This window comes from Papio anubis, chromosome 7, assembly GCF_008728515.1.
Source record: "Papio anubis isolate 15944 chromosome 7, Panubis1.0, whole genome shotgun sequence".
Lineage (NCBI taxonomy): Eukaryota > Metazoa > Chordata > Mammalia > Primates > Cercopithecidae > Papio > Papio anubis.
Window position 1 is genome coordinate 97,692,007 of NC_044982.1, and position 18,197 is coordinate 97,710,203.

At 41.1% G+C, this 18,197-nt stretch overlaps 1 long non-coding RNA gene and 2 pseudogenes across 2 annotated transcripts in view; 2 read left to right on the forward strand and 1 right to left on the reverse strand.

Annotated features, from left to right (window-relative positions):
- LOC103886023 overlaps window positions 1–4,391 on the forward strand; it is a 53,377-nt gene extending 48,986 nt beyond the window's left edge. For both annotated transcript variants that reach the window (XR_004185010.1, XR_004185009.1), the window contains one exon: window positions 3,110–4,391. This is a non-coding gene — a long non-coding RNA (uncharacterized LOC103886023). The remainder of the gene's footprint in view (window positions 1–3,109) is intronic.
- Window positions 4,392–9,605: 5,214 nt separating this feature from the next.
- Window positions 9,606–14,482, reverse strand: LOC110742294 (annotated as a pseudogene).
- Window positions 14,483–14,869: 387 nt separating this feature from the next.
- On the forward strand, window positions 14,870–16,070 carry LOC101002725 (annotated as a pseudogene).
- The last annotated feature ends 2,127 nt before the right edge of the window (window positions 16,071–18,197 follow it).

The window sequence follows — 18,197 nt, forward strand, 5'->3', positions numbered from 1 at the left end:
AGCCAGGATTCTGAAAGCGAACTCCTAATCTCACGATATCACAAACCCAGACTTGGTTTCAGCAGCTGGAAGGTGCCAGTGTGCTTATTTTTGTCTCATTATGCTTGCAGTGTACTGAGAGTTTAGTTTTCAATCTGTGTAATCTTAACAACTTTAAGCGCTTCCAGTTTTCTCATTTGTAAAATAAGGATTAAATTAATATGTAGCTCATTTGGGTTTTATGAGGATAAATGAGATAGTGAATGCAATTTTGTTAGCACAGTGCTAGGTAAGTAGCAAATGTTCATCGAAGTCCAGCAATATGGTGAACTGGGGACCATAGGGACCTGGAACTAACACCAGCAGTGAGTGGGTAGCAGAAAGAAGTCAGATTTACTGGGCAATATGTGGACCCAGGAGCCAACAAGGATGACCATAATAGGAGGTAATCTAGGCCCCATTTAGTATCAGAGAGGCCCTAGCAAGGGAAACAAGCATGTGGTGGAAATCAGGGATATGAAGCACTGGGTCAACTCTGAGAGAAGAAGTCTCTAGATGGCATGACACACTACTGTGGAAGGTGGCAAGATGGCCTGGATCTCAGCTGTTTGGAAGACAATGATTCAAATAAATCAGGCATAGGCAGCAATGTCAGGGTCCAATGACATAATTAAGGTCCAAGTTGGGAGGACTTGATCTTGAGGTCAGGATGAAAGTGCAGTAACTGGGGCAGCAATGTTAGTCCAGGATGGGGGTGAACAAAGGAAGCAGCTTGGTGCTAAGTCCCATGGTGTTCAGTGCTTCTTAAATCCTATCGCCTATAGTACTGGTTCCAAAACCTCTAGAGTGGAAGAGGGTGTGGGACCAGGAGAAGAGGTTGAGCTCATCCACGGACATCAAGTTCTTCCAGTTTTAGAGGAGAAAGGAGAAGGTGTAGATTCTCCTGGGGCACAAGCTTAAGGGGAGATGAGTAACTTCTCCTTCTCAGGCCGAAATCCCTGCTTCTTGCACCAGCAGCATGCTGACAGCAAGATAGCAGAAGCAGGAAGAGAGCCGGCCAGAAGACACCTAGTCTGGCCGGAAGACACGTAACCCTGAAGATTTAGAAAGAGGCCATCCAGGTACAACTACATCAGACTAGGACACTTCCTGTTTACATCAGACTAGGATACTTCCTGTTTACACGAGACTATAAAACCTTTGCCCCTCCTCACTTGGGACTGATGCCATTTGAGGCTTCATCCTGCCTGCACCCAGGCTCTCATTAAAACACCGTGTTGCTCCACACCACCTTGTGTTGTCTGTTGGCACACTCTCGAGGTTCAAACCAATATAAGGAACTTTACAGAAGGTAAACAGAAAAAAACAAAACAAAACAAACAAACAAAAACAAAGAAACAGACATGTCCTTTATCTTAAGATAAAGAAAACCTATCTTTCTTAAGACTAAACAGGTACAAAGCATGGGGATTATCCACTCCTTCTGAAGGGCAGCAACTCCAAATGATCAAACATTAGCCCTGAGATGGACCCGAAAGATCATATCACAGCCGCCTCTTTTATAAAATCAGTATTACTCAAAAACTGTTACCTGGACCACCAGTTTCAGCTTCATTAAAATGGAAAATGCTTGGTCTCTAATTGAGTATCCTAAATCAGACTCAGGGAGTGGGAAGGAGGGTGAGCTAGAAATGTGCATTTTAACCACCTCTGAGGTGATTAGGAACTACAGGTTTTGTGGTTCTTAACTCTGACTGCCCATTATAATCACCTAGGTATGATATCCTAACCATGGGCCAATTGAACTGGAACTTCTGAGGCTGGGGCTGAGGCTCAGGCAACAGTATGTTGATGAGCAGCCTGTGTTGAGAACTGCTGGCATAGATGGTAGTAAAGTGATTTTCCTAAGGACACTCAATCGAATAGTGGTAGGGCTGGAATGAAAATTCAGTCTTTGTTGAAAAGCAAAGAAAGTGTGGTCTTTGAAACTGTGTGTACAAGCATCAGAATCAGAGGATTGGAATTGGTGATTTGAGAGGAAGGTCAACTGGTCCAGTGAAAGCAAGGACTGACCTGGAGCTATTGGCTACTTTTGTGTACTGGCCATTACCTGGCATGCCATGGGAGAGTTTGTGTTTAATCAGGGTGTACTGACAGACATAAAGTGAAATTGCTGCAAGAAAAAGCCACAGCAACAATCCTTAGCATTAGAGTGACCAAAACACTGTCTTGCTATCTGCAAATCCCATAGCCCCGGGTCACCATTCAAATCGATGAGTAGGTATGTACTAAGCTGATTGTGAAGTTGAGGTGGAGAGCTAAAGAGACCAAATGCTAGAGGGTAGATAAGAAATTAAATGTGTATTATATCCTCCTCTTTTTCTGAGTGTATGATTTTGTGTTAGGAAGGCAGGTCCATCTCAACTTAAATATTTACTCATCTTTCAGCACCTTAGCTCCAGGCACAAATTAAATTCCTAGGCTGCAACAGTGGAAGAATTTAATCTGCTGTAGGTTTCAGAGGGTGACGCATGTTAGGCTTGCTTTGCCTTCTGAATTTCTTCTTTTAGATAAGTGGTACTGATTGTAGTGTGGACTGTCAGTAGACTTGAGCAGTGAAGTCCCTTCTCTGAAAGTGGCTGCTCCAATCTTCATTTTTGTCACTGCCTTAGTTGTGAGCACTCCTTGATGCTGCCACTATACAGATGAGACCTGGACACTCAGAGGTATTTTTTGTTTGTTTGTTTTGTTTTTGAGATGGAGTCTCACTCCTCACCCAGGCTGAAGTGCAGTGGCAAATCTTGGCTCACTGCAATCTCCACCTCCGGGTTCAAGTGATTCTCCTGTGTCAGCCCCCTGAGTAGCTGGGATTGCAGACACCTGCCACTACACCCAGCTAATTTTTGTATTTTTAGTGGATATGCAGTTTCACCATATTGGCCAGGCTGGTCTTGAACTTTTGACCTGAGGTGATCCACCCACCTCAGCCTCCCAAAGTTCTGGGATTACACGTGTGAGCCACCACATGTGGCCTCACTCAGAGGTATTTAGTCCAATCTAATGCTGTTCATTGTAGGATGACTCACTGAAGAGTTAATATATTCTTTTATTTTTCTTTTCTGCTTTTCAGAGAAAGGGACTAGAAAATCCTCTGGATGGGCCTTCAAAGGGTGAGTTGCTTTGGGATGCCAGTTTCTTCCCTGCAGAAGGTGGGTGGGGAGCATACAGAATCTTTGCAAGGCAGTTCATTATTATTATGGTGAACAAGTTCAGGCTACCAGAGTATTTCTACTGACTTAGGAAGAGAATAAGATTTCTAGTCTTATGAGAGTCTGAGGCTTCTAGAAGCAATCCATATAGCTATTCTGAAGCAAGTGGATAGTGCCCTGATTTTAGGAAGATCCAGGTGCTTCAGTTCAGGTATTAAGGCATGGCAGGGACTAGAGTGAAGTGAGTGAGGGACCTGCCTTGGGCACCAAGTATTTGTGGCTCCATAAACGTACCAATCAAGATAAATAATTTTTATACAATGTGTTAAAAATAAAAAATAATGCAAAAATGCACTCTGAACAAAATAGCAAAATTTTGAATAAAGACAGGATCAGTAGTCACCATATTGAGCCATACTAGGGCTTAACACAAAAGGAACAATCAGAAATACTGTTTTTTAATAAGATGGAATATGGCAAATGACAAATAATTAAAAAGTGCCACAAATCAGCTCCAGATGAGTTGCAGATCTGAATGTGAATGATAAACAATAAATATTCTGGAAGGAAAAAAAAATCCTAATAAACTGGGAGTAAGTTTCTTGAACAGAACTCAAAAAGCACTAACCATAAAAAACAAACAAACAAACAAACAAACAAAAAACTTGAGAAACTTAACTATAACAAGATTAGATACTTCTGTTCATCAAAAGGCACTATTAGGAGGATGAAGAAGCCATTCAGAATGGGGAAAATATTTGCAATTCAAATATCTGACATAAGAATTAAATCTCACATATTAAGAGCTCCTGCAAATAAAAATAAAGAAGACAACCTAATAAAAACATGAGCAATAGACTTGAACAGGCATTTCAATCATGTATAGCTAAGTGACAAATAAGCATTTGAAAAATAGCTTATTTTCATTAATTATCAAGAAAATGCAAATTAAAACCTCAGTGTGATACTCCTGTAGCTTGCATTTTCTAGAATTTTATATGAATGGAATCATACAGTATGTATCAGAATGGCTAAATAAGAAAAGCATATAATTCTGAGTGTTGATGAAGAACAACTTGGACTGTCATACACTGCCAGTGGGGGTTTAATATGGTACGAGCAGGATGAGGCAGGTGGATCACAAGGTCAGGAGATCAAGACCAGCCTGGCTAACATGGGGAAACCCCGTCTCTACTAAAAATACAAAAAAAAAAAAAAAAATTAGCCAGGTGTGGTGGAGGGCACCTGTAGTCCCAACTACTCAGGAGGCTGAGGCAGAAGAATGCGGTTGCAGTGAGCCGAGATCGTGCCACTGCACTCCAGCCTGGGTGAAAGAGCAAGACTCCATCTCAAAAAATAAATAAATAAATAAATAAAAATTAAAAACTGTTTGATAATATCTTCTAAGGCTGACCTAGTACATCCTTCCTGGCCAAGCAATTCCAACAGAAAGGCTTACACATGCTCATCAAAAGACATGCGCAAGAATGCTTAACATCCTTAGTTATTACAGAAATGTTAATTAAAACAATAGTAAGATAGCACTGCATACCCATCAGGATGTCTATTAGGTCTCTGAAAGAATGGACTCTATCAAGTGTTAATGAGGATGAGGAGCAACTGGAACTCTCATATACTCTTGGAGGAAATGTACAGTGTCAAAAACAGTTTTAAAGTTTTTTTTAAAAGTTAAACACATAGCTACTATATGACCCATGAATAGGTATTTACCCAAGAGAAATCAAAGCATATGTCCATACAAATGCTTGTACAGAAATGTTCATAGCAGCTTATTTTTTAATAGCCACAAACTGGAAACAACCCCAGTGGCATCAACAGTGAATAGACAAGCAAACTGTGGTGTATCCTTACAGTGGAACACTGTTCAGCATTACAAAGGGAATACACCATTGACACGTAGAACAACATGAATGAATTCCAAAATTATTCTGCTGAGTGAGTAAAAAGTGGCAGACAAAAAAAAAGCATACATATTGTATGATTCCATACATATAAGATTCTAGATAATGCAACATAGTGATAGCAGATTGGTGATTGTTTAGGGATTGGGGATTGTAGGAATAGGTGGGGCTGGGGGAGGAATGACAAAGGGGCATGAGGAAACTTTTGTGGGTACTGGATTTGTTTATTATATTAACTTTGGTGATAGTTTTGTGTATGTGTGCATGTCTGTGTGTGTGTGTGTGTGAGTCAAAATTTACCAGATTGTGAACTTGAAATATGTGCAGATTTTTATGTGTTAATTATATCATGATACAACTGTCTTTAGAAAACAGTTACATGAAGGCTTTGCTTTCAAGTTTCTCCTTGCCTAGCAGTAGATAGGCAGATAAACATATCATTATAATGCACATGTTCAGTGCAGTTATGAAGGGCTTTGGCAAGATGCAGAACCTAGCCAATTCAGGAATACTTGGAGGAACCAGGGAAGGCCCTGGAGAGGATGTTTGGTGAAGTGTAGGGAGTCTAAATGACACAGTTTAAGGCAAACCTGGAGATGCAGTTAGAAACCAGCTGGTAAAGGGTGCCGCATTAGAAAGATGTAGACAAGGAGATGCGTAAGAGCAATGAATACATTAATAATACTAATCACAATTTTGGGAGGTGGCCTGATTTTCTTGGTGCGATTTATGATTCCCAAATCTCATCATTTAAAGATCAATGGACCTTGATTGAATGAACAGCCTCATTCATTGGCCCTCCACTCTACTGTTCACACTGTATGTCCTAGAAAAATAATATGTCCCAATATAAAAATGCTGGTTCCATTTTTAATACAGCTTGAGTGTTCATTCCAGGCAGGACAAACAATTTGTCTCTGTGCTTTTATATTATCTCTTTTTTTTTTCAACTTACTTTCTTTGAATATAGTAAAAACACATTTTCTACCTAGCAAGATAAATTAAGGTTTTCTCTTAAACTTGGGGTAAATGATGTAATGTAATGTAATCAACTTGTTTAAAGGTCTGGGGAAGAGATATCTATAGCAACCTTCCCAAGTCATTCTGGTGAATATCCTAAGTCTAATTTGCCTTCAGATGACTTTTAGTTGGGATGAGTAGCAGAGGAAGGAGAAGAAGTAGTAGGAGGAAAAAAAGAAGAGGAGGAAAGAGGAGCAGAATGAGAATTATGTGAAGCCCCACTATTGAATGCTTAATAAATAATGTAATTAAATTGCTATCAAAGACCTTCCATGAGTGTTTATTGGAATTTGCATTTGTCCTGGTTTTGTAATTGCAAAAAAAGCCAAAAGGAGATTGACATTTTGTTTTGTTCTCATTGTATTTATTTCCTCCAGAGTACAAATAAGTCAAATAATGGATTTTATTTTCTAAAGTTCAGAAAGTAAATTTGTTGATATTGTATGAGTAAACAGGCTCTGACTCTCAATGACTTAAAATAGCTAACATTATTATGTACCTCTACTGTTTTATTTATCTCATTTTCTTCAGTCTCCACAGACACCCTACAAAGTCACTTTTGGTACACAGAAGTAAAAAGCTTGTAAGGATAGAGATTATCTAACTTGCTCAAAGTCAAATCGTTAATAATTGTGCCTACCCAGCTCAGCTGACTGGGACCTGGGTCAGTTGTAGCCATAACCTGTGCTCCTTAAGCTACTTCAGATTTCCCCAGTCAGGTTTCACATAACAAATAAATATTTAGGCATAGATGATATGGTGTGGGCACATATTAAGCACTCAAAAAGTATTGTGTTTTATTTTGATAGAAAACTTACCTACTTTTCAAAGTGTATTTTCTAAACCTCAAATTATTTCTTCCTGCATTTAGCAAACCTTTAGAAATGAGTCCTGAAGGGGAAATTTAAGGGATTTATCCTGCCTTCTCCTTCTCTTGGGAAGGCCCCCGATCTCCTTTTTTTTACATTTAAAATTACATTTTAAAGAAATAAACACTTGTTTATAAATATGTAACTTTTACATCTGTTTGAGATGGTTTTTCTCAACCTTGTCCTTTTTGTTCTGTAGTGACTGATGCAGGGATAACCCAAATGAAGTAATCAGAATCTATCTACAAAATTTTTGTATTGTGTCAAAGAAGAGAATCTGTCTCTCCTCAATCAGCAGCTACTGGTAGCCAAGTTTCCTCAGGTGGTGGGTGAATAATGGCAATGGCTGGAAAGAAGTAGGTGGACCAATGTGGCAGAGTCCTTGGACTCTTGACTGACCTGGCTTCAATTGTTTTGAGGCTCAAATTCATCTCTGCTGACGACAATGTAATTCTTCAATTGTACCATGAATCCCAAGAGACAAGAGTTTTTTTTTTTGGTCAGTGTGAGTCTAAGCTGATTTTTCTATAACTTGTCACCAAGAGTCCTAACTGATGTAAACCTCATCAGAAAAGTAGTGTTTCTGTCATTATTTTAAACTCTGTTGGACAATTCTGGCACAAAAAAGGATAAGCTGCCATGAAAGTACATTTATTCATGCATTTTTATAAATATTTAAAATAAGTGGCAGGGCACGGTGACTCATGCCTGTAATCCCAGCACTTTGGGAGGCTGAGGTGAGCGGATCACCTGAGGTCGGGAGTTCAAGACCAGCCTGGCCAACATGGTGAAACCCTGTCTCTACTAAAAATACAAAAATTAACCAGGCATGGTGGTGCAAGCCTGTAATCCCAGCTATTCAGGACACTGAGGCAGGAGAATCGCTTGAACCTGGGAAGCAGAGGTTGCAGTGCGTCAAGATCACACCTCTACACTCCAGCCTGGCAACAGAGAGAGACTCCATCTCAAAAAAAAAAAAAAAAAAAGGCATTTAAAAGCTACAGCTGAACAGTGATTCCAAAAGATAATACTTATTGGAATTACATTTTAAAGAAATAAACACTTGTTTATAAATATATAACTTTTACATCAACCTTAAACATCAGTCCTGCATCAGTACTAGATCTGGCCACAGATTTTAGTTGCAAAATTTCTAACTAAACCAACCCCAGATGATTTAAGTAGAAAATATCTTATTAAAAGAATATTGGAAGAATTTCAGTTTCAGCAATGGCAGAGTAGCCTGTCTAGGAAAATTCCCTTTCCTAAATATCTATGATAAACTTTGGATAAAATATAAAAGAAAAAGTCCCAACTATTTGAAGGTACTGTAGAGTATCCAAAAAGAGGCATGAGCTTGATTAGATGCTTGGAAAAGGGAACAAAACTAGATGAAGTCTTCATTGATGCAGCTTTGTTCGTAAAGGTATTCACCAGTCCCCATGGCATGCGACCGAGAGAATTCAAGAAGAAAGTGGCTGTATTATCGGCTTACTGTTTCAGAGAATAGAATTTAGGGATGCCAGAACAGCTATAAATGAAGAGGAAAAAGTCCTGAAAAGGAAAACCTATGGATAGGAGAGTCTTTAAATATGTATATGAGCTTCCTTCAAATCTGTGACTATACATGTATGGGAGAGGCTTCAAATAGCAGAAAACAAAGCAAAAGCTAGAAGTGCGAAAAAGCAGAACACTGCAACTCATTACAGGGGAAACAGTTTGAAGTTTGAATCTATTGAAGTATAGAGGCTTGGTAAACACCTTAGGCTTTCCATTGAAACCTCAGAAGGGAATGCCTTAAGAGTGAATGCTGGCCGGGTGTAGTGACTCATGCCTATAATCCCAGCGCTTTGGGAGTCTGAGACGGGTGGATCACTTGAGGTCAGAGACCAGCCTGGCCAATGTGGTGAAATCCCATCTTTACTAAAAATATGAAAATTAGCCAGGCTTTGTGGTCTATGCCTGTAATCCTAGCTACTCAGGTGGTTGAGACAGGAGAATCGCTTGAACCCAGGAGGCGGAGGCTACAGTGAGCTGAGATTGTGCCACTGCACTCCAGCCTGGGTGACAGAGGGAAAGTCCATCTCAAAACAAGCAAACAAAAATTGTGAATGCCGACCAGGTGCAGTGGCTTATGCCTGTAATTCCCGCACTTTGAGAGGCCAAGGCAGGTGGATCACTTGAGGTCAGGAGTTCAAGACCAGTCTGGCTGACATGGTGAAATCTTGTCCGTACTAAAAATCTAAAAAGTAGCTGAGCATGGTGGCAAACGCTTGTAATCCTAGCTACTTAGGAGGCTCAGGCAGGAGAATTGCTTGAACCCTGGAGGCAGAGGTTACAGTGAGCTGAGATCATACCATTGCATTCCAGCCTGGGCTACAGAGCAAGAGGAAAGAAAGAAAGAAGGAAGGAAAGAAAGAAAGAAAGAAAGAAAGAAAGAAAGAAAGAAAGAAAGAAAGAAAGAAAGAAAGAAAGAAAGAAAGAAAGAAAGAAAGAAAGAAAGAAAGAAGAAGGAAGGAAGGAAGGAAGGAAGGAAGGAAGGAAGGAAGGAAGGAAGGAAGGAAGGAAGGAAGGAAGGAAGGAAAGAGAGAGAGAGAGAGAGAGAAAGAAAGAAAGAAAGAAAGAAAAAGAAAGGAAGGAAGGAAGGAAGGAAGGAAGGAAGGAAGGAAGGAAGGGTAAATGCTATTTATCAGGTTTATCAGGACTAAAGATTCTTTCTATAACTGAGAAAAAATTCCAAAGAGAAGCACCATAGCAAAATATAATACCAAGCCTTCGGAAGTTCAAGGTTTTCATCCAGTAAACTGATGGCTAGATAAACATATCTTTCACAATAACCAATATACAACAAAAATAATTAGAAAAACTACATATGCAATAAAAGCTGAAAATTATAACCCATAATCAAAAGACAAAGCAGTCAATAGGAACAGAAATTAAGATGCTCAATGTGTGTTCATTATTATTATCATCATCAATATTTGATGTAAAAGGCTCTCTGAAAGAAATCACAGAAGAACATGGTCAGTTTATATATATATATATATATATGAATGAAAGTATGTTTGGCGCTGTCACAACACAGAGTGGCATAATGGTTAGTAACATAGGCTTACCACACAGCCATTGTGGGACACTGGGACTCAGATTTCTAGCCTGGAAAACAGGGGAACAATGTCAGTCATATAAAGTTGCTGTAAAGATCAAACCAGCTAAGAAATATAAACTACTGAACAGTGCCTGACACAAAATCAACACAAAATAAACACCAATTAATGGTAGCAGGAAGGAAAGAGTGCTCTTCACCAACATTTTACCTTCAGAAATTGGTTAAGAAGAAATGAGTGCTTGGGAACCCTCCTGTTAGAGCTGAGGAACACAAATAACCCCAAGATATGACCCAACTAAGAAATGAGACACCAGAGTCAGCAGCTCCCAGGACTCAAGAGCATGTCATGTCATAGATCTGGGGTCCAAGTGGACTTCCCAATATCCCAGTCCTGAATTAGCCAGATGTGCCATTCAGTCCTTGGCTGAGCTGGACTGAGACCTCCTCCAAAGGGAGAAATAAATATGCATCCTGAAGAGAGCTGACTCTGAAAGAGAGAGAAACCCACAGAGGCTGAGTTTCACCAGCACAACTACTTCCAAGCACAATCCTCGGGTAAGTCATTTCTCTTCCCAAGGGGAGGACTGAATGAGCTTATGGTGAGAGGCTGAAAGCTTTTCTCCTTTATTTTTCCCTCATGGGAGAGGAGTGGAAGTGCTATCCTCTCTGTGGGAACCTGCAGACTATGGACATTTCCCCCAACAGTTGGCATTGACTTTCTGCATGTTTCTGTATCCACATCTATACAAGAATCTAAGTGGGAATGACCTCCAAAGTGATCTGATAGTAGCAAGGCAGTATTCTAGTTTTTTCAAAATTTTAAGTCTCTTCTTTAAATTTTTTTTTGGCAGACTCCATCCTAGACACAGCATACCAGAGTATACCAGAGTCTCCAAAGGGCTAAGCTCAGGAATCTATTCTCAAGCTCCTCATATAGTCAGGCAGGCAATGATCATATCTGGGGACCATTAGAAATTATCTAATGCATACCCTCTGAACTTCAAATTTGTAGTATTCTCATTTTCTGCTCAAAAGCTCAATTTCAACATAGTTCACAGTTTTTCATATCCACCATGGCATTCTGCCAAGGAACTACAACTCATGTTCTCTAAACCCATCTGTTCTAAGAATGCTGGACTGGTTATCAACTTCTAATGTACCTTGCTTAAACTTTCCTCTCTCACTGTGTCCCTGACGGAACTGCAGAAGACAGAACTGTACTAACCATCTCTTTCTGCGTATCCCATGTCTCCACAGAGGCCACTGTGTCTTCATAAAGCTAACTGCCACGATTTTCACAACTGATATTTTTCCTTCATGATTTTCCATTTTCTACTTGAGCATTAAAATATCAGGGAGAAGAGGAAGATAACCATATAGCAGTTGGTACAATAAGATATGTGCCCCAGCACAGTATATGCTAAGTATTCAGAATTTATAGTTATATTAGATAACTATAAATTGGAAAACTATTAACAGAGTTATATTAGATAAGTAATATTTTTCTCATCTTCAAAGCTTACAAAATTAACTGTTTTAAGTGATATTCAAAAAAGGAAGGTACTCACATCAACCCAATTAAAAGCACATTTTCTATAGCTGAATGTAACAATCTTAATCCAAATCATTCACCAAAGTTGTTTAACTTTCTTAAAGGAAGGCTCTAGACATTTGCTTTTTAAAAAGTATCTTGCAAAGCCGTTATGAGGTAGAAGAAAAGTTTAAATGCACTACATTTTTCTACTCCATTGTAACTAAAATCACTACTCACAGGACGTGTAGAGCTTCTGCATTTGGGTCCATCACATTTTCCACTGTCATATGAGTGTACTCTTAAGGTTCTCACTTTATCATCGGCATAATATATTTTGCTTCCAGAATGCCCAGTAAAGCTGAAATTTTTCATTTAAAGTGATATAAAAAATTTCCCAAATATCTACTTAGCAATCTTAAATCTGAGTTTCGGCAAGACAATGTAATGCATACGAAATGAAAACACTACATTTCTCACTCTCTCTCACACACGCACAGATTAAAACCTCAAAATTTTCAGTGTATTTCCTCTTTCTTATACAGCTCAATTTTTATGCAGCTTACTTATAATTTAAAAGCAATTTTAAACATGATTGTCATAAAAATATTTTAAAACAGAGATGAAATATATAAAGGCAGATATAGATCGTCAATGGTTACATTGGGCACATCACATTTCTTTAGAAATAGAACTGTTTCTGCTACTGTAAACAAACTTTTTTCTCACACATTTAAAGTGAGATTAGTGCTGACATAAAATTATCACTCTACGCACGGTCTGAGTGTTTGCACTGGGTTTGAGGTACATTTTCTTCATCTTCACAGCCCCATCACTCTTACTTGAGACTATGGGTCAACGGAAGTTTGCAGGCTAAAACCATTCAATAATATTTTCATCAATGCTGGAATGATAGTAAGTAACATTACAAAATATCAGAGGCCAAAAATGTTTCTTTGTTGGAGCCCAAGATTTTAACTTATTCTTCGTTGCCTGAAAATACTGCTCATTTAACCTCTTTAGGAAAAAAAAATATTTTGGAGATGAATAATTCCTTCCTTAATGCTTCACCCAAGACGATTGCTTCACACTTATCCTCTGATGCTTTGTTGTTTTCATCCATTTGATGTAGCAGGCACCAAGAATCATCTTTCCTTTGGTGATCTGGCATAACGATCTCTTATGCTTTTTGCTAGTTGTTTGATAAATATTTTGTAAATTTTTCCATGGTATGTATGCACTGTTTTTTGTAGTTCCAATTCTAAAGGTTTTATTAAGGAATGAACGTTGTCATCTTGAAAGAACAATTTCTCAGCGCTTCATAAACAGCTCTAAATGCTGGTTGCTTATCGTCATGGTAAACACCTCTGTTCCCGTGAAGAATAAAGATTCCTTCTTCTGCTTCTTGGCAACTGCTTCCATATAGACAATGATCTAGATGATAATTCCATTGACACGGAGAGACAAAAGGGCTTTCTGGATTATGAAAAACATGATATCCAACAAATCTTGATCACCCATGTCATGTTTAGCTTGTATATTTTAAGCCATGTCATAAGTATGTCTCCTCATTGTAGTCGCACAGTTGTCACATCATTCTTGAAATACTTCCTTCTCATTCCAGTCATGTTTGTCAACATTACTCCAGAGTTTCCTCCAGCTTTTCCACGGTATGGATGCCTAGCAAAGCGACTATACCATCCTATTAGAGGTTCCTTGGGTTCTGGTGCCATTGCAGCAATTTGTGTGGAATGAAATTTCTTTAGTAAAGACCAAATAGTATCAACTGGTCGTAAAAAAAAAGGGCTATCAGTGTGGGAGTCAACTTATTTCAGGAATAACGGCAAGGACAATCTCTGCAAACCACATGGTTTAAAAAGGTTTTCCACTCTGCTGCATTCTCACTTGGAAAGGTTGTGGGGTATATTGTACAATTAAATATTTGGAGAAATGACCCCTGTCAAATCTTCCTTTGAAGCTGTGATGTAGCTGATCTTCAGCAAAAACCTGGAATTGAAAAGCTTTGATCCTGAAAATGATAGCTGACTTCAACCTGGTCATAGTTTCTTCCAGTCTTTCACCACAGGCAACTATAGCTAGATGCATTTTCTCAACAGGCTGTATTTTCAGACTACACCTGTCCCACCCGCCTGGATGCGCAGCGGGACCAGCGTTGCCCGCTCCTCTCACTGCACCACATCTGCCTCCAGCCAGTCAAGAAGCCACTGCGTGCCTGCGTCTTCCAGTCACTGCCACCTTTTCCTTCCTCCAGGGATGTGGCAGCTGGCGGAAGGCGTAAAGGAGCGAGCAGAAGCCGCAGGCCAGACAGAGCGCCACCAGGCACAAGTAGCGCTGCATGGCTCCAGCCGCCTTCCTTGGTCTCTGTCTCTGCCACGCCCACCTGGGGAACTGGAGCAGAGGGAGCCTAGTTCTGGAAATTTACCCTTTTTACTCTCCATGGATTCAACAGCAGTGTCTAAAAGAAAAAAAAATCATCAATCAATCAATCATTTATATATATTTTAATATAAAGATAAAACACTGCGAACCAGTGGAACTGGATAGAAAGTAATTCAATTTTACAGAACACATCTGTTTTCCAGGCTCTTACTTTTAATAAACATAAAAAGAGCCATATATATTTCTGTGGAATTCCCCTTTTACTTAAGAATTCATTAGCGAATTAGTTTAATGAGGCTGTTTTATTAGAGGCTGTAGTTTCATTCAAAAATTAGAATAGGAACAATGACTTGTAAAAATTCAACATTGTATTTTATTTTTGAGATGGAGTCTCACTCTGTTGTCCAGGCTGGAGTGCAGTGGCATGATCTCGGCTCACTGCAACCTCCAGGTCCAGGGTTCAAGCCATTATCCTGCCTCAGCCTCCTGAGTAGCTGGGATTACAGGCACGTGCCACCACGCCCAGCTAAACTTTTTTTGTGTTTTTAATAGAGACGAAGTTTCACCATCTTGGCCAGGCTGGTCTTAAACTCCTGACCTCGTGATCAGCCCACCTTGGCCTTCCAAAGTGCTGGGATTACAGGCGTGAGCCACCGCGCCCGGCTGGAAGTTCTTTCTTCTTAAAAGGATCATAAATATAATTCACACAGGCATGACACTTTTACTAATATAGATTGACTTTTTGCTTCAAATAACCCATTCGTACATCTAAATTAATTTTGGTCTGTATGTGTGTGTGCATGTGTGCGTGCGTGGATGTGTGTGTATAAATGGCAGTAAAGGGTAAAAGGGAAGGTGGAAAAAAGGGAGATGGTCTAACATTTTTCACACATTTTTTAAATACACCAAAGATATGTAGTAAAAACAATGGTGTGGTGAAAACAAAATGTTGCAAACTAGATAAAAGACTTAGCTCCAGGTCCCATCCCGTCCAGTCCGGAGGCGGCGCCCGCCAGCGTTAAGCTCCAGGCAGTTCAACAAGGGCCGCTCCTACAGGTTCTTGGGGGAGGTCAAGAACAGACTCCTCTCCAGATATGACCCCCAGAAGGAGGCAGAGCTCCGCAGCTGGATCACGGGACTCACCGGCCTCTCCATCGGCCCCGATTTTCAGAAGGGCCTGAAGGATGGGATTATCTTATGCACATTCGTGAACAAACTGCAGCCGGCCTCAGTCTCTAAGATCAACTGCTTCCGTGTAGAACTGGCACCAGCTGGAAAACCTCTCCAACTTCCTCAAGGCCATGGTCAGCTACAGCATGAACCCCCTGGACTTATTTGAGGCCAACCACCTGTTTGAGAGTGGGAACGTGACCCAGGTGCAGGTGTCTCTTCTTGCCCTGGCAGGGAAGGCCAAGACTAAGGGGCTGCAGACCAGGATGGACATCGGTGACAAGTACTAAGAGAAGCAGGAGCGGAACTTCCACGACTGCACCATGAAAGCCGGCCAGTGCCTCATCAGGCTGCCCATTACCAACAAATGTGCCAGCCAGTCAGGCATGACCATGTACGGCAGGGCACGGGGAGGCATCTCTACGACCCAAGAACCACATCCTGCCCCCGCCATGGACAACTCCAGATGGGCACAAACAAATGTGCCAGCCAGGTGGGCTTTTTGACTCCTGGGACCCGGTGGCACATCCACCACGCCAAGCTGGGAATCAACAACTGTGACAACTCCTCCTTGTCCCTGAAGATGGGCTACAGGCAAGGCGCCAACCAGAGCGGCCAGGTCTTTGGCCAGATCTTCAAATACACGGCCCCAAGTACTACCCGGAAGCCCAGTGGCCCATGGGGCTCCCTCGGGTGCCGGCGACTGCCCGGGGCCAGGGGAGGCCCCTGAATATCTCCCTTACAACCAGGAGGAGACTGGCTACTGAGGCTCCCAGCACACTCTCTCCCCAGACGGTCTCCCCGTCTGGGTGTTTGGGTTTTTCTGTGTTTCCGTCTTTTTTTTTTTTTTTCCAACCTGTTCAGTGCTACCAGTCAACTGAGGGTCTGTGAGTGGCGGCGTGGGATCAGGCAGCAGGGTTTTTTTCCCCACACCCCTCCCCATTGCTTTGGTTCCTTCGCAGGACTGAGCCACTGGGCTCTGGGGAAAGGGATCAAGGCCTTTTCCTGATGCGTGTAGGATAAGGGTCCCCACTGGCATGTCCAGGCTGTGCACCGAGCTGTGCTGGGGAGAAGAGACCTGGGCGTGGAGGAAACCGGACCCAGAAGATTTCCAGTGGCCTCTCTTCTTCCCCTTTTTGTCAGCCAATCAGTTTGTGGTTTCTGTGCCCACAAAATCTTCAGGAGATATTAACTAAAGAAAATTTTTTTTTCCTGAGGAACGGCACGGAGACAGTGGAGAGGGTGCTGGGAAATAAGTGCCCTGGGAGAGGGGGCCCAGACACGATGCTAAAATATCTCAGGCTCCTGAGTGGCTGGATTTCCCTAGGACCCTCAGACCTACATTGGGGCCCGGTGAGAAAACTGAGGCCCGTACAAGGTAGTGGAATTCTGAGTTGCCAAGGTTAAGCCTGACCCCTCTCCATCCTAGCTCCCCCACCCCCGTGGCCCTCACTAGGATTTTTGTTTGTTTGTTTGTTTGTGTTTTTTTGAGATGGAGTCTCACTCTGTCGCCCAGGCTGAAACACAGTGGAGTGATCTCGCCTCACTGCACCAGCCTCCCACGCTCAAGCGATTCTCCTGCCTCAGCCTCCAGAGTAGCTGGGACTACAGGCGTGTGCCACCACGCCTGGCTAATGTTTTGTATTTTTATTAGAGACAGGATTTCACCATGTTTGCCAGGTTGATCTGGAACTCTTGCCCTCATGTGATCCCCCCGCCTCGTCCTCCCAAAGTGTTGGGGTAACAGGCATGAGCCACCACGCCCAGCTCCTCAGTAGGTTTTAAGGAGCCTTAGCCCTCCTTCTCCCCTTAGGGCCTGACCAGGTATACTGGTCTATCAAGAAGCTTACAGTCCTGGCAGATGGTGAAGGGGAGCCAGTGTGTCACATGGTCAGAGAGGGAGTAAGAGAGAGAAGGGGGCAGTCCCATGCTGTTTTTAACAATCAGATCTCTCATGAACTCACTGTGAAGAACTCACTCAAGTGGATTGTGATAAACTAAGCTTGTCCAACCCGCAGCTTGTGGGCTGAATGCAGGTCAGAACAGCTTTGAATGTGGACCAAAACAGAATTGTCAACTTTCTTAAAACATAAGCGATTTTGTGTGCATGTCTGTGTATGTGTGTCTTTTCCTTTTTTCTTTTCTTTTTTCTTTTTTTTCTTAACTCATCAGCTATTTTCAGTGTAATTTATGTGTGGCCCAAGAAAATTCTTCTTCCAATGTGGCCCAGGGAAGCCAAAAGGTTGGACATTCCTGTGCTAAACAATTCATAAGGGATCCACCCCATGATCCAATACCTCTCACTGGGTCCCACCTCCAACACTGGGGATCACATTTCAGCATGAGATTTGGAGGGAACACACATCCAATCTCTATTAGGGGTATGTGCCCATCATTGAGACAGGCTGTAGAGTATGCACACTTTCAAACGGGTCCTGTCATATTATTTTCTGAAATGTTTAAAACCATTTAATTTCCCATCCATTGCCCATAAAGGCTGTTTTCCTCATATCCTCATCACTCAATGTTATCTAGGATTCTTAAATTTTCTAAACAAGTGGTGAAAATACAGATCACATTTTATTTGTACACATTGCATTTGTCAGATTGTTAATAGTGTATCGGATTCTTTGGCCCATTTTGCTATTGAGTTTACTATTTTCTTTGTTCATTTGAATATCAATCATATTCACTTTACCCTAAGCAGTGTCAACATTTTCTATTATTGTCATACGTCTGATAACTTTGTATGCCAGCTTTTATTGAAATGAGTCTTTATGATTGTTATACTTATTCTAAAGTTTTTGTATTTAATTAAATTTGTTGGGTTAGTATATCTTTTATTAAACTGGGACAACAAGCCCAAATCTATGTTTTGTTGGGTTCATTCAGATTTAGAATTCAGATAACTTTTTGGTGGATAAATTATTTTTATCATAATGAAGAATGGCTATCATAATGCAATATGATCATTTCTGCCAATGCTTA